The sequence below is a fragment of the Triturus cristatus genome, chromosome 8, assembly GCF_964204655.1.
Source record: "Triturus cristatus chromosome 8, aTriCri1.1, whole genome shotgun sequence".
Taxonomy (NCBI): Eukaryota; Metazoa; Chordata; class Amphibia; order Caudata; family Salamandridae; genus Triturus; species Triturus cristatus.
This window is the reverse complement of record NC_140591.1, coordinates 211,871,403-211,884,274: the sequence shown is the minus strand read 5'-3', so window position 1 is coordinate 211,884,274 and position 12,872 is coordinate 211,871,403.

Here is a 12,872-nt window from a genome sequence, read left to right as displayed (position 1 = left end):
CCTGTCAATGATGTATATGTGAGTTCCTGTGTGTTTTGTGCAATGTACTATATATGGATCTCCACACTTGTCATCTGCAAGACACACCTCCCAGCCAGGCCAGGAGGCACCCCTGGACACTGCATCCCCAGACAATGAGTTTGAACATATGGTTGCAATGGCTGTGTGTGCGACCATGTTTTGTTTGACCAGTGCATACGTGTGATTTTCAGCCACATCATTTCTCAGGCCCATGTGTCAGACATCTTGCCCGGGCATCATCTTTGTGAGTGACAGGTACCACGTGTGCAATGTGTTTTTGCATAGAAGGTGTGTGTATGGCCAGCATCAGTGTTATTTGTTTTCAAGTCAGGACCTCCTTCTCCCCAGGCCAGTTATCCCATCATGAAGCGTGCCACCATTGCAGTGGGTGCAGCTTAACTTTCAGGTTGTTAATCAGTGCAGTCCTGGTGTTTGTTGTTGCCCAGTTCCCAGCATGGCCTTATGCTCCCCACAACAGAGTCCAGTGTCAGACATCTTGTCAGTCCATTCCCACTCCCTGTGAGGCGAGCATGGTTCAGTGTGAGCTTGCTAGGCCATGTGGGTGGGTGGGGAATGTCTGTGACTGCAACTCCCATCATGCTCTTGGCTACAGCCCCCTCCCCAGCATGCCCATACTTCCTTCCTTTTGACTCTGCTTCCCTGTGAGGGGGTGTGACAGCAATGGCAAGATGGCTGACTGTGAAGTCCTTGGGTTTGTTTGGCTACAAGTCCAAAGAGAGCCCCTGTGCTTCACACAGCAGCACCCAGTACGGTGTATCTTTGGGTGATATTTCACTACGGTGTGAGTCAATGCATTCTACCCGGTGAGATGTGCAGAGTTTGTGTTGAGGGGTGTGTGTGTCTCCACATGCTGGTAAGTATGGTCAGATCTGTCAGTCCTCCTTCCCACCCGGCCAGACATCCCACCATGAAACGTGCTTCCATTGGAGAGCGTGCAAGTTGGCTTTTAGGATGTCAGTCAGTGGTATCCTGCTTCTGATTGGTGCACAACCCCTACCAGGGCCTTGTGCTCCCCACAGCAGAACCCAGTGTCAGCCATCTTGTCATTCATTTTCCACTCCCTGTGATGTGGGCATGGTTCAGAGAGGTCTTGATGGGCCAATTTTGAGGGGGAGCATTATCTGTGACTACAAACCCCATTATGCTTTTGGATACGCTCACTTCACCTGCATACTCACTATTCCTTCCTGTCAGTCAGCTGCACTGTGAGGTAGTGCGGTGGTGGCAAACTGTCTGACAGTGTTTATTTGGCTTTGTGCCACTGCCTTGCTCTATTTGTTTGTAGGTTTATACATGTCATGACACAGTTACAAGTCACTATGAGATGGCAGGTATTGTGTTTGTCTGACTAGCATACACATCTTGGAATGATTATCTATTGGTTACTGTGGCTTTGCTAACGGTGCATGGTTTCACTGTCCCCTTGCCACACAATATTGAGTATGTTGGTTGTGTACTCACAAGACCCTGGTATGTCTGCTAGACCATGGATGCTCTCTGGTGGTAGGATGTCCCGCACCTTCTCCTCCCAGGTCCTGAAGTATACTGGTTTGGCAGGAGGGCCACCGTCAGTGCGCTGACTCAAGGCGTGATCTTTCTCGATGAGTTTCTTGACCCTCCTGCGCACGTCATACCACCTGTTCTGGATATCGTCCTTTGTGCGCAATGTTGGTGCTTGTGCATTCACCTAGTCCACAATCCTCGCCCACATCTTTGTTTTCTGTGACATGGGGGTCCTTTGGACCAATATACCAAACAAATGTGGCTCTACTCTGATGATCTCGTCTACCAGCACTTCTAACTCACTATCTGTGAACTTTGGATTCTTCTTTGGGGGCATGGTGATGGGTGGTGGTGGTGATTGATGTCTGTGTGAGGGTGCAAGTGAGGGTGTCGGTTTTGCTAGCTGTATGTGTGGGTGTTTTTGGTGAGGTGCTAATGGTGTGAAAGTTGTGTGATGGGTGAGTTGTGAGTGTGTCTGTGGTGATGGTGTTTTCTGGTGGCTGTTGTCTTCTATTTGCAAAGGATCATGGTAGTCTTTGATGTCCTTTATATAGGTGCAGTTGTGGCTGTGTCTTTGTTCCAAGTTTATTTGGGGGGATATTTATTGGCTTTGTCATTGCTTGTTTGGTCCTTTTTTTGTATTTTTTCCTTTGGGTTTTCTAGGCATGAAGGAGACGTTCTTCTGACCGAGACGGAGGCTGATGTTGGCTCGTGCGGGTTTCTCCGGCTCGTTCACGCTGACTTTCTTCTGTGTTTCATACGCGTCGGTAGCGGAGATCTCTATTGCTTGAGGTCCCTGTTTTCTGTGCGTGTCGGTCATGCGGCTTGGGCTCCGTGCAAGTCAGGCTGGGTTTACATGCATTGCATCGCACTGCACGGATCGGACACCGCGGGTACCTGTCGGTCAGGTTCATTCCTGGTACATGTCGGTCGGTGTAAATCGCATCGGTTTTCCAGGCGAATCACTGTTTTCCCTACGGCTCGGTCGTACGACTTGTATTCCGTACGTGTTGGTTGTAATTCACACACATTGCATCGTACTGCATGGGTCGTACGGCGCCAGTCCGTGTCGGTCGGTCTCCGTTCCGGGTCCGTGTCGGACGGTACGTTTTGCGGACGGAATCAGAATCAGCCCCTTAGAAGGAGATTAAAAGATTGCAAGAAGAGGTTTCAGAGGCAGAACAACAAGATTGGATCACTGAAGGTTGTGTTAAGGATGAGAATGATATTTGGGTTTCAGCTGATTAAAGACCTGTGTTGCCAGACAGTTTGTTGTGTCCCATAACACAACATTTTCATGGTGCTGCACACATTGGAAGGGGGTGCAGAGACAGAATATCGACGGAAAAATATCAAATTGCAAGAATATCAAGTCAAGAATATTGATGGTGCAAAATATTGTGGTAAGTTTTCTCATTGTTAAAAATATTGAATTTATTGTTATCTAGAAATTATCAAATTTGTAAATATCGATGGCAAAAATATTGATGTAAATAATACTGATTTTTTTTCTCATGTTCTTTTTTTTAGGATTTTGTCATTAGTAATTTTATAATGCTTACATTATTTTTTTATGTTCAAATAAGAGAATTATTTTGGTTTTAAAATAATTTTTAGGAGTGGGATGTTGGGTTTATAGGGCATATGGGTGTGTAGTAATTGAAAAGTTTAGCAGAAAAGTTACAATATTTTCAAATTTGTATATATTTTAGGAGCGGGAAGTTGGGTTTATAGGGGATGAGGTGGGGAGTTATTTAAAATATTATGGGGAAAAAAACTTGTTTTAATTTATATTATTTTTTAATTACATTTTAGGAGCGGGATATTGGGTTTACAGGTGATGTGGGTGGGGAGTAATTTAAGAATAATGTAAATTAAGAAATACATAATTATTAATAAACAATTATACATTTAAAATGGTAAACAAATTAAAAATCTACAATTTTGAAGTGTTGCAAAATTTTTGTATTAATAGTTATTAATTAAAATCTTTAATTAAAACTACAATTTCTTTTTCTAATATTTGTTAGTGTAAAATGAGTTTATAAAGAGTTTAATATTAGATTATAAAATAAGTATGTTTATTTGTGATATATAGTATAGTTTTAAATACTTATTTTGGATGTGTTTTTTGAATTTTTTTAAAAAAAGTATTTAAAAATTTATTTTCACAAAGCTGTATTTTTTTAAATAAAAGTTAGTGAATAATTAAACAAATTTAAATAATCTTTAAAAGTTATGTTAAGAATTTTTAATTTGTCAAAAAAATAATTTAAAAATAGTATTGCATTAAAAAAATATGTAACAACATTTTTGTTAATACATTTTTGGGAGTAGAAAAAACAAAATAGGGGGAAGGGTTTCAGTACTTTCCTTGAGTTTATTTGGATTTGGAGCTGGAATAGTAAATTATTTTGATGTATTATCCATCACTTTCTCTGCATTTACTTGGATTTGGAGTTGGAATAGTAAATTATTATGGTTTACTATCAAGCACTTTCCCTGAGTACAGTTGGATTTGGATTTGGAATAGTAAAATATTTTGATTTATTATCCAGCACTTTCCCTGGGTTTAGTTGGATTTGGAGTTGGAATATTAAATTATTGTGGTTTACTATCCAACACGTTCCCTGAGTTTATTTGGATTTGGAATATTAAATTATTATGGTTTACTATCCAGCACTTTTCCTGAGTTTTTTTGGATTTGGAGTTGGAATAGGAAATTATTATGCTTTACTATCCAGCACTTTCCCTGAGTTCATTTGGATTAGGAGTTGGAATAGTAATTTATTTTTATTTATTATCCAGCACTTTCCCTGAGTTTACGTGGATTTGGAGTTTGAATACAAAATTATTATGGTTACTATCCAGCACTTTCCCTAAATTTATTTGGATTTGTAGTTGGAATAGTACATTATTATGTTTATAATCCAGCAGTTTTGCTGAGTATAGTTATTTTTGAAGTTGGGATAGTAATTTTTTGGGGGGAGTATTATTCAATTTATTCCCAGAGTTTAGTTTATTTGGAAGTTAGTAATAGTAATTATTTATTATGTATAATTTTTTGTACAGTTTATATGTATAGTGAAATAAGTAAATAGATGTATGTTAGTTTTTATTTTCAATATTTATTTATCCGAACACATGTATATTTGTATTCACAGTTACATTCTTTTCATTTGCTTTTGTTATATTGTTATTAATATTTTATTATAAAGTATAATATATTTGTAACATTCATTTTCATTTTTCATGTATAAATGTTTAATAAATCATATATTTAAACATATAAAATTCTTTTTTACAGTTTGGAAAATAGTAAATTTTTGGGTAGCTTAGTCATGTAATAGTAAAGTAACAGTAAAGTCAAATATTTTTAGTTAGTTGCTAGTAGGTTAGTTAGTTGTTTAGATTTTTCTAATATAGTTTATATAATTTTCTGATTTTTAAAAAATTGTATAATATATATTTGACAAGGTTATATTTTCTATATTTTATTACTTAATATATTGAATATTATTAGTAATAAAATCATATTTATTATGTAAAATTATGTACACATTTTTTAACAGAAACATTTTGTACCACATATATATTTTTTATTACATTTTTATAGTTGTTGTACATTTACAGTGTATGAAAAAACATATATTTTAATATACATTACATATTATGGTGCCGATTCCGATCCGTGAAAAATATTCCCCGTACGAATCGTACCTGGATTCTTTTACGTACAAATCGTACAAGTCCCGTACAAACTGGCAAGTACGATTCGTATGTTAAAAAATCCATACGAATCGCATTGGGAAAATTCCCCGACACGTCCTCGGGTCGGAAAAAGTGTCCGACACGTCCCCGGACAGTTTTACGTACGAATCGGTAAACTGAAGTCCAAAAGCGCAAGTACAATCCGTCCCATCCGTCCGAATGCACAACCGTATGGAAAAAACACCGTATGGAGCGAACTCCCATGGCAACCATGGAGACGTCCAAACATGTGCCCGCATACGCGCCGAACACCCCCCCAGCCCACCACCCCAAGTACCCGCCGTACTCCCACCCCACTCCCGTAGGTACGGAGCGTACCGCCACCGCCGTAGGTACGGAGCGTACCCACACCCCCGTAGGTACGGAGCGTACCCCCACCCCCGTACATACGGAGCGTATGCCCACCCCGTAGGTACGGAGCGTACCCCCACCCCCGTAGGTACGGAGCGTACCCACACCCCCGTAGGTACGGAGCGTACCCACACCCCCGTAGGTACGGTGCGGATATGGGGGGGGCTGGGGGTACGGTGCGGACGTGTAGGGATGGGGGGTACGGTACGTACCGGGCCCCCTTTTCGCCATGCATCGTGGCGTACTTAGCTTTTCCGGCACTTTTTGGGTCCCGTAAAAATATTGCCGTGCGAAGTGCTGTGGGTACGAATCGTACTTGCTGGTCCGTACAACGCTGCTTGACTCCGTGCGAATGTCGCGTACGCGGTGTCCCGGATCGGAATTGTGGGTATATTTTAGCCGGTCGGTGTTTTTTACAATTCGTACGGACATGGTGTTTCTGTACGAATCGTACTTGCGGGTTTGTAAGGTGTTTTTCCCGGGTACGAGTCGGACGGAGAAAACGCTCCGTCCGACGGTTTGTACCGGGTTTTACAGGATCGGAATCGGCACCTATATTTTTGCTTTTTTGGATAATATAAAAGTTTAGGTTTATATTTTGCAATTTTCTTAATATCTTTTAAACATTGGGAAAAAACATTGCAATAAATAAAGTTATACATATAGGTGCCGATTACGATCCTGTAAAAAAATTCCCCGTACGACTCGTATCCGGTCTTTTTACCGTACGAATCGTACAAGTGCCATACAAACTGCCAAGTACGATTCGCATGGGAAAAAGTCCATACGAATCGCATTGGGAATAAATCCCCACACGTCCTCGGGTCGGAAAATGTGTCTGACACGTCCCCGGACGATTTACCATACAAATGTGAAAAGTGAAGTCCCACCGCGCAAGTACGATCCATCCCGTGCGTCCGATGTTACAACCGTATGGAAAAAACACCGTCCGCACTGAACTCCCATAGCAACCATGGAGACATGAGCCCGGATACGCGCCCAACACTCCCCCCAGCCCTCCAATGTACGAGTCGAATCCCCACCCGTGTATGTACACCCGTGTATGTACACCCGTGTATGTACGACCCGTACCCTCACCCGTGTATGTATCTAGTGTACCCCCACCCCAACCGTGTATGTACGACCCGTACCCTCACCTGCGTATGTATGGAGCGTACCCCCACCCCAACCGTGTATGTACGACCCGTACCCTCACCCGCATATGCATGGAGCGTACCCCCACCCCAACCGTGTATGTACGGACTGTACCCCCACCCCAACTGTGTATGTACGACACGTACCCTCACCCGCATATGCAAGGAGCGTACCCCCACCCCAACCGTGTATGTACGGACCGTACCCCCACCCCAACTGTGTATGTACGACACGTACCCTCACCCGCGTATGCATGGAGCGTACCCCCACCCCAACCGTGTATGTACGGACCGTACCCCCACCCCAACCGTGTATGTATGACCCGTACCCTCACCCGCGTACGTATGGAGCATACCCCCACCCCAACCGTGTATGTACAACCCATACCCTCACCCGCGTATGTATGGAGCGTACCCCCACCCCAACCGTGTATGTACGGACCGCACCCCCACCCCAACCGTGTATGTACGACCCGTACCCTCACCCGCGTACGTATGGAGCGTACCCCCACCCCAACCGTGTATGTACGACCCGTACCCTTACCCGCATATGTATGGAGCGTACCCCTACCCCAACCGTGTATGTACGACCCGTACCCTCACCCGCGTATGTATGGAGCGTACCCCCACCCCAACCGTGTACGTACGACCCGTACCCTCACCCGCATAGGTATGGAGCGTACCCCCACCCCAACCGTGTATGTTCGAACCGTACCCTCACCCGCGTACGTATGGAGCGTACCCCCACCACAACATTCTAAGGATGGAGCGCACCCCAGGCCCCAACACCAGCACCTTCACCCAACATCGCGCATGTACGAGTCGTACCAAGCCAGACACAAGGACAGCACTGTACAACAAAATTCTCAAAGTACACACCGTACACACGCTAAAAACGCACGTACACAACCAGGACAAAGCAAAACAACACAAGAATGCACCATTCGAATGGCACAAAGCCACAAAACATGTCCAACAAGCACAAAAACAACACATTCACTGACCTGCAACTGCCAAAATCCCAAACAGAGGCCCAAAACCCAACCACTCCTTATAACACACCCACCCAAAGTTCAAACACAGCCACACCCACCAATGGACCAATAAAAAGGGCCCACAGACACAAACCATGAGCCTTTGCAACAGACTCACTGCTGCCAGACCCCACAGACAACCTACAGCACCATACTTGAACCTTTACTACACCTTACACTTGCACACCTTCACACACCCACCTTCACAAACACCCCCTCATCACATTCACACACACACCTGCACAACCACACCCACACACCCACAACCATCCACACCCACACCCCTCACCATGCCCACTAACAAGAATCCATAGTTCACTAGCCGAGAGTTGGAGGTCCTTGTCGATGAAATCCTCAGAGTCGAGCCACACCTCTTTGGAACATTGGTCAGACAGACCAGCATTTCAGAAAAAACAGCCATGTGGCAGACGATTGTCGATGCTGTGAATGCTGTTGCGTCCACCAGAAGGACCAGGCATGAATGCCAAGCCAGGTGGTACGATCTGCGGAGGAGGGTCCGAGCCAAAATGACCGACGACCACAACCAGGCCAACGTCACTGGAGGAGGGCCGCCCCGCAGACGCGTACAATACCATCCCTGCGAGGAGAGGGTGATGGCCATACTGCCGGTGGTGGCAGTGGATAGATTAGAAGGACTCCGTGACCCGGGTGAGTACACAAACAACTCACCTCACATGGGGGGAACGTCATCCACAACCAAACTCACAATCAGGCATGCAACCACCCCAAGCTATCGCATGACTCAACCACACTCCATGAACACGCACATGCCACTGGCGCCACCATGCCCCATGCACCCAGCTGGACAATGCAAAGTCACAGGCCACAGAAAACACCAACACAAGACACGGTAAGCCGGATGGCGGGAGTGTGGGCCCCAAAAATCACATAGTGCAACTCAGAAGCAGACAACAATGCCCTCTGCCCATATGGCCCAGGTCACAGCCAGACAAACAGTGTGTCCCCACACAGGAAAGACTTGCCAGCAAATCGCGGACGCCTTGCATTAAGACATGGGGGTGACGGCACGTTTGTGCACATGACAGCAGCTAATGAACAGCCAACACTGTGAAAGAGTGGCAGCACACACCACCACAGCAGCAGCTCAGACACAGACACTACACCCAATGGGTGCCTGGAGATCAGAAACAAACTCACATCAACAAGCCAAGGGCCATTCAAAGATCTGCAAAAAGTGTGTGCCTAGGAAGCTGGGCTGAGGTGACAGAGGGTGACACACAGAGGGAGGGAGAGGGGGAGAGAGAGGGAGGGAGACACAGGGAGACGGACAGAGGGAGGAGTCTGACACAGGGAGGGAGGGAGAGGGGGACAGAGAGGGAGTGAGAAAGGGACACACAGGGAGACCAATTCAGCCTTGGGGTGTGTGGGAATGTCTGCTCGTCAGCAGGTGGACTGCGTGCATGTAGACAAGGGTGGCCAGTGCCTGAATCCCCCTCTCTTCTCCATGGCAAAACACTGGGCCATGTCTCAACCTGTGCACGAGCACAATGACAGCCCCCTGCATCATATAAGTGTGTGGAACAACTCCATGTGCCCATGTACAGTGCAACACGGAAGGCGCCAATGCATGGCTCGCCACACCTGCCCACTCCACTGCTGACTGCAGTCACAATTGACGCAGCAAGTAAGACTGTGCCACACATAGGTAAAGTCGAAAACGCTGTGGCCAAGGGACATACCCATGCACAAGTGCACTGTGAGTGGAATGCAAGACATATCCAAATTCCCAGAGGAAATGTGCCAACTTAGAAACGAATGAAACATGGATGTTGCATGGAACAAAATTAACATTGTCTCTCTCACACACAGGTCAATGTCGTGGATCACCCCCCAACACTGGGGGGGAAGACTCACAGGACCTGGCTCTGCAGGATGACGGAGCCACCGGCAGCGACGACTCTCACCACTCTGTGGACGACCCCGACCAACCTGGCCCCTCTGGTGTCCAACCACCTGCAGCACCTGCGTCAGGTACAACTGGGCCAACCACCACCCCCACTCCTGCCACATCCCAGGAGACACCCAGGATCCCTGCCCCACCACCACAATGCAGCCAGGCTGGCCAGGAGGGACACGGTGTACCGGGCACCCAGGAGGAGGCAGGCGACAACGTCAATGCCACCCCTCAGGGGTATCGGAGACCCGATGTGCCCACAAGCGCAGGCCAGGTGCAAGTGGGCAGGGGTGGTGGGAGTGGAGGACGGCGGAGGCGCGAGCCCGACCAGTTGGCTGCGGAACCGGTATATTCCCATGTCAGAAACATCCTGGACACATACCAGCAGGACACCACGGGCATGGCCCAGGTTGTGTCCATCCTCAAGGAGATCAAGACCCAGCAGGCCCAGCAACATGCGGAGCAACATGCCTGTCTACTGCGACACCAAGGGCGGATGGAGGACAGACAGGCTGAGCTCGTGACGGTGTTCACGGGAATTCACAGTACACTCCGTCGGATAGCCGACAACATGGGCAACCCTCCCTGTGCCACCAGGCGTAGAACATCACCACCCACAGGGAGGGATCAGGAGGAGGAGGAGTCATCCGACGGAGCATCCCAAACATCGTCATGGCCTGCTTCTGAGGGTCCCCGCAGGAGGGCGAGTCGTCCACGGAAAAGACCGTGAGGGTCAGCGCAACAGCACCATCTCCCAGGACACCTGGCCTGGCACCTGGCCCACTGGACCAACAGCAGCACAGCAGCAAAAGACATTCTCTGCCACATGGACTTGCTGGTCACTGTCTGACCAATGTTGACAAAGACTGTGGCATGGACTCTGAGGATTTCCAATGGCAAGGACACCAACTCCCCTAGTGAACTTTGGATTCCACACACCCGGAAAGCCCCTCATGTCATACCCCCCCCACGTACCCCAACAAAAATAAAAAGTTATACGATTAAGAGATGATGCCTACATTTTGCATTATTACCTTACATGTGTCTTGTAAAGTCTAACCATGCCTGAGTTCTCATTTGACTTCAACCATCCACACCCTGGGGCCTGAGTCTGGCACAGGACACACATGGGTCACAATGTATTAGGCAACACAGACACGGAGCACCATACACACCCGTGATGGGCCCAACCAGCCGAGGGGGTGGCCGCACAACCATGCCGACAGACATATTGAGTACAGCGACAGCCATGCGCAGAGGTCAGGGATCATGTGGAGTGTCCTGGGGGGCACCCAGGTATGTGTGGACAGGTGGCAGAACCATGTCCTGCAAGCTTGAGTCAGGTGGATGCAGAGAATGGTGGCCTGCCCAACGTTGGATGCATGGGGATGGCACATGTCACAATACCCACACAGTCATGGACATCATGCACAATACACAGTCTAATCCCACACAAACTGCTTGCATCTTGCTACTCGACACAGAGACACATAGCCACTATCAGGGAAAACCATGCCAGACATGCCGTATGCACCGTGGCAACACACCAGCATTGACTGAGAAGAGGCACCTTGGAGGCATAGGGACACCTTTATTAGTCATGTATTTCGGAATGCAGAGGCAACTCGGAGTACACATAAACAGGTCATGTGGAGTAACATGTGTGTCCAACACTGGAACCCCCCTTCTGCAGCACAAATGCGTGATAGCCATGGAACTGGCACACAAGTGTCGGCTAACAGCTAAACACCCCCTGCTGCTCACGGAGAGGCTGCCATACACCATTGATCCTCTGATGTGGAAGTCCCACACCATGTCAAGCAAATGCAAACCGTATGTGTCCGAGGGCAGTGTTACACACATTGATGCCATCATCACAATCCACTATCCCATCACAGATGACTGGCAACAAGTCTGACCATCTATTCAGGTGTACCCAGCTACATGTCATGTGTCCCATGGTGATGCGACATGTCTGCAGAGGAGCCAAACATTGACAGAGGCAGTGTGCACACATCGTAAACAACTGCCACACCCAATACACCCCTGATGCATCCCTTACCCTAAGGAGACTTCCAAACTTGTCCGTGCGTGTAACGCTGAGTCAGCACACGATGACGTGTCCATGAGGAATAGCAGTGCCACAACAATGCAACCAGCAGACGGCATGCGCAAGTACCTGGGGATGAGAGACACACAAGAAGTCAGCCACAAAAAGCACAGCCACTTGCATGTGCATGTACTCGACACATGTAAGGATGACAACATGCTAGGTCACAATTATGACTGGGGTAATACACTCATCCCTGGCACCATCACTCCAGTGACACATCCACACACACCTCTGACTCACGTGGCATACATGCAGATGGACACACACATCGCAACACATGCCACACGGGGACCAATGCGTGCACACACAGACACTGGTACTCACCACTAAGCAAAGAAGTCGCGTATGAGCCGACTCCGGATGTCCTCTTGCGGAACCACATCCTCCACATCACTAGCCCCATTGCCAAGCCCTTCGTCCTCCACGGGTGGATGGTCCTGATCATCTTGATCCAGGATGAGTGGCACAGCTTTCTCAACTGCCATGTTGTGCAGCATGCAGCGGACCATGAAGATTTTGCAGACCTTCGCCGGGGCATATGGGAGGGCGCCGCCGGTCTTCTGGAGGCATCTGAATCGGCTCTTCAGGAGACCAAATGTCCTCTCTATCACTCGCCTTGTCCGGCCATGGGCGGTGTTGTAGCGGAGCTGGGCCGGCGTGATGGGGTTGCGGAGAGGTGTGATCAGCCATGGCATGTTGGGATAGCCAGCGTCCCCTACATGGAAACATCATGGACAACAGTGGGTCAGGAGAAGCAGTAAGACAGGCAGATGACGTTAAATACAGGACTGCCAGAGTGTACCCACCAACAACACATGCTCGTTCGTTGCGCAGCTGCGTCATCATTTCAGGCACCCTGCTACGCCTCATGATGTAGGCATCGTGTGCTGATCCTGGAAAACGAGCACAGACATGTGAAATCACCATGTTGGACAGACACACCACAAGGGAATTGATGGAGTGGTAGT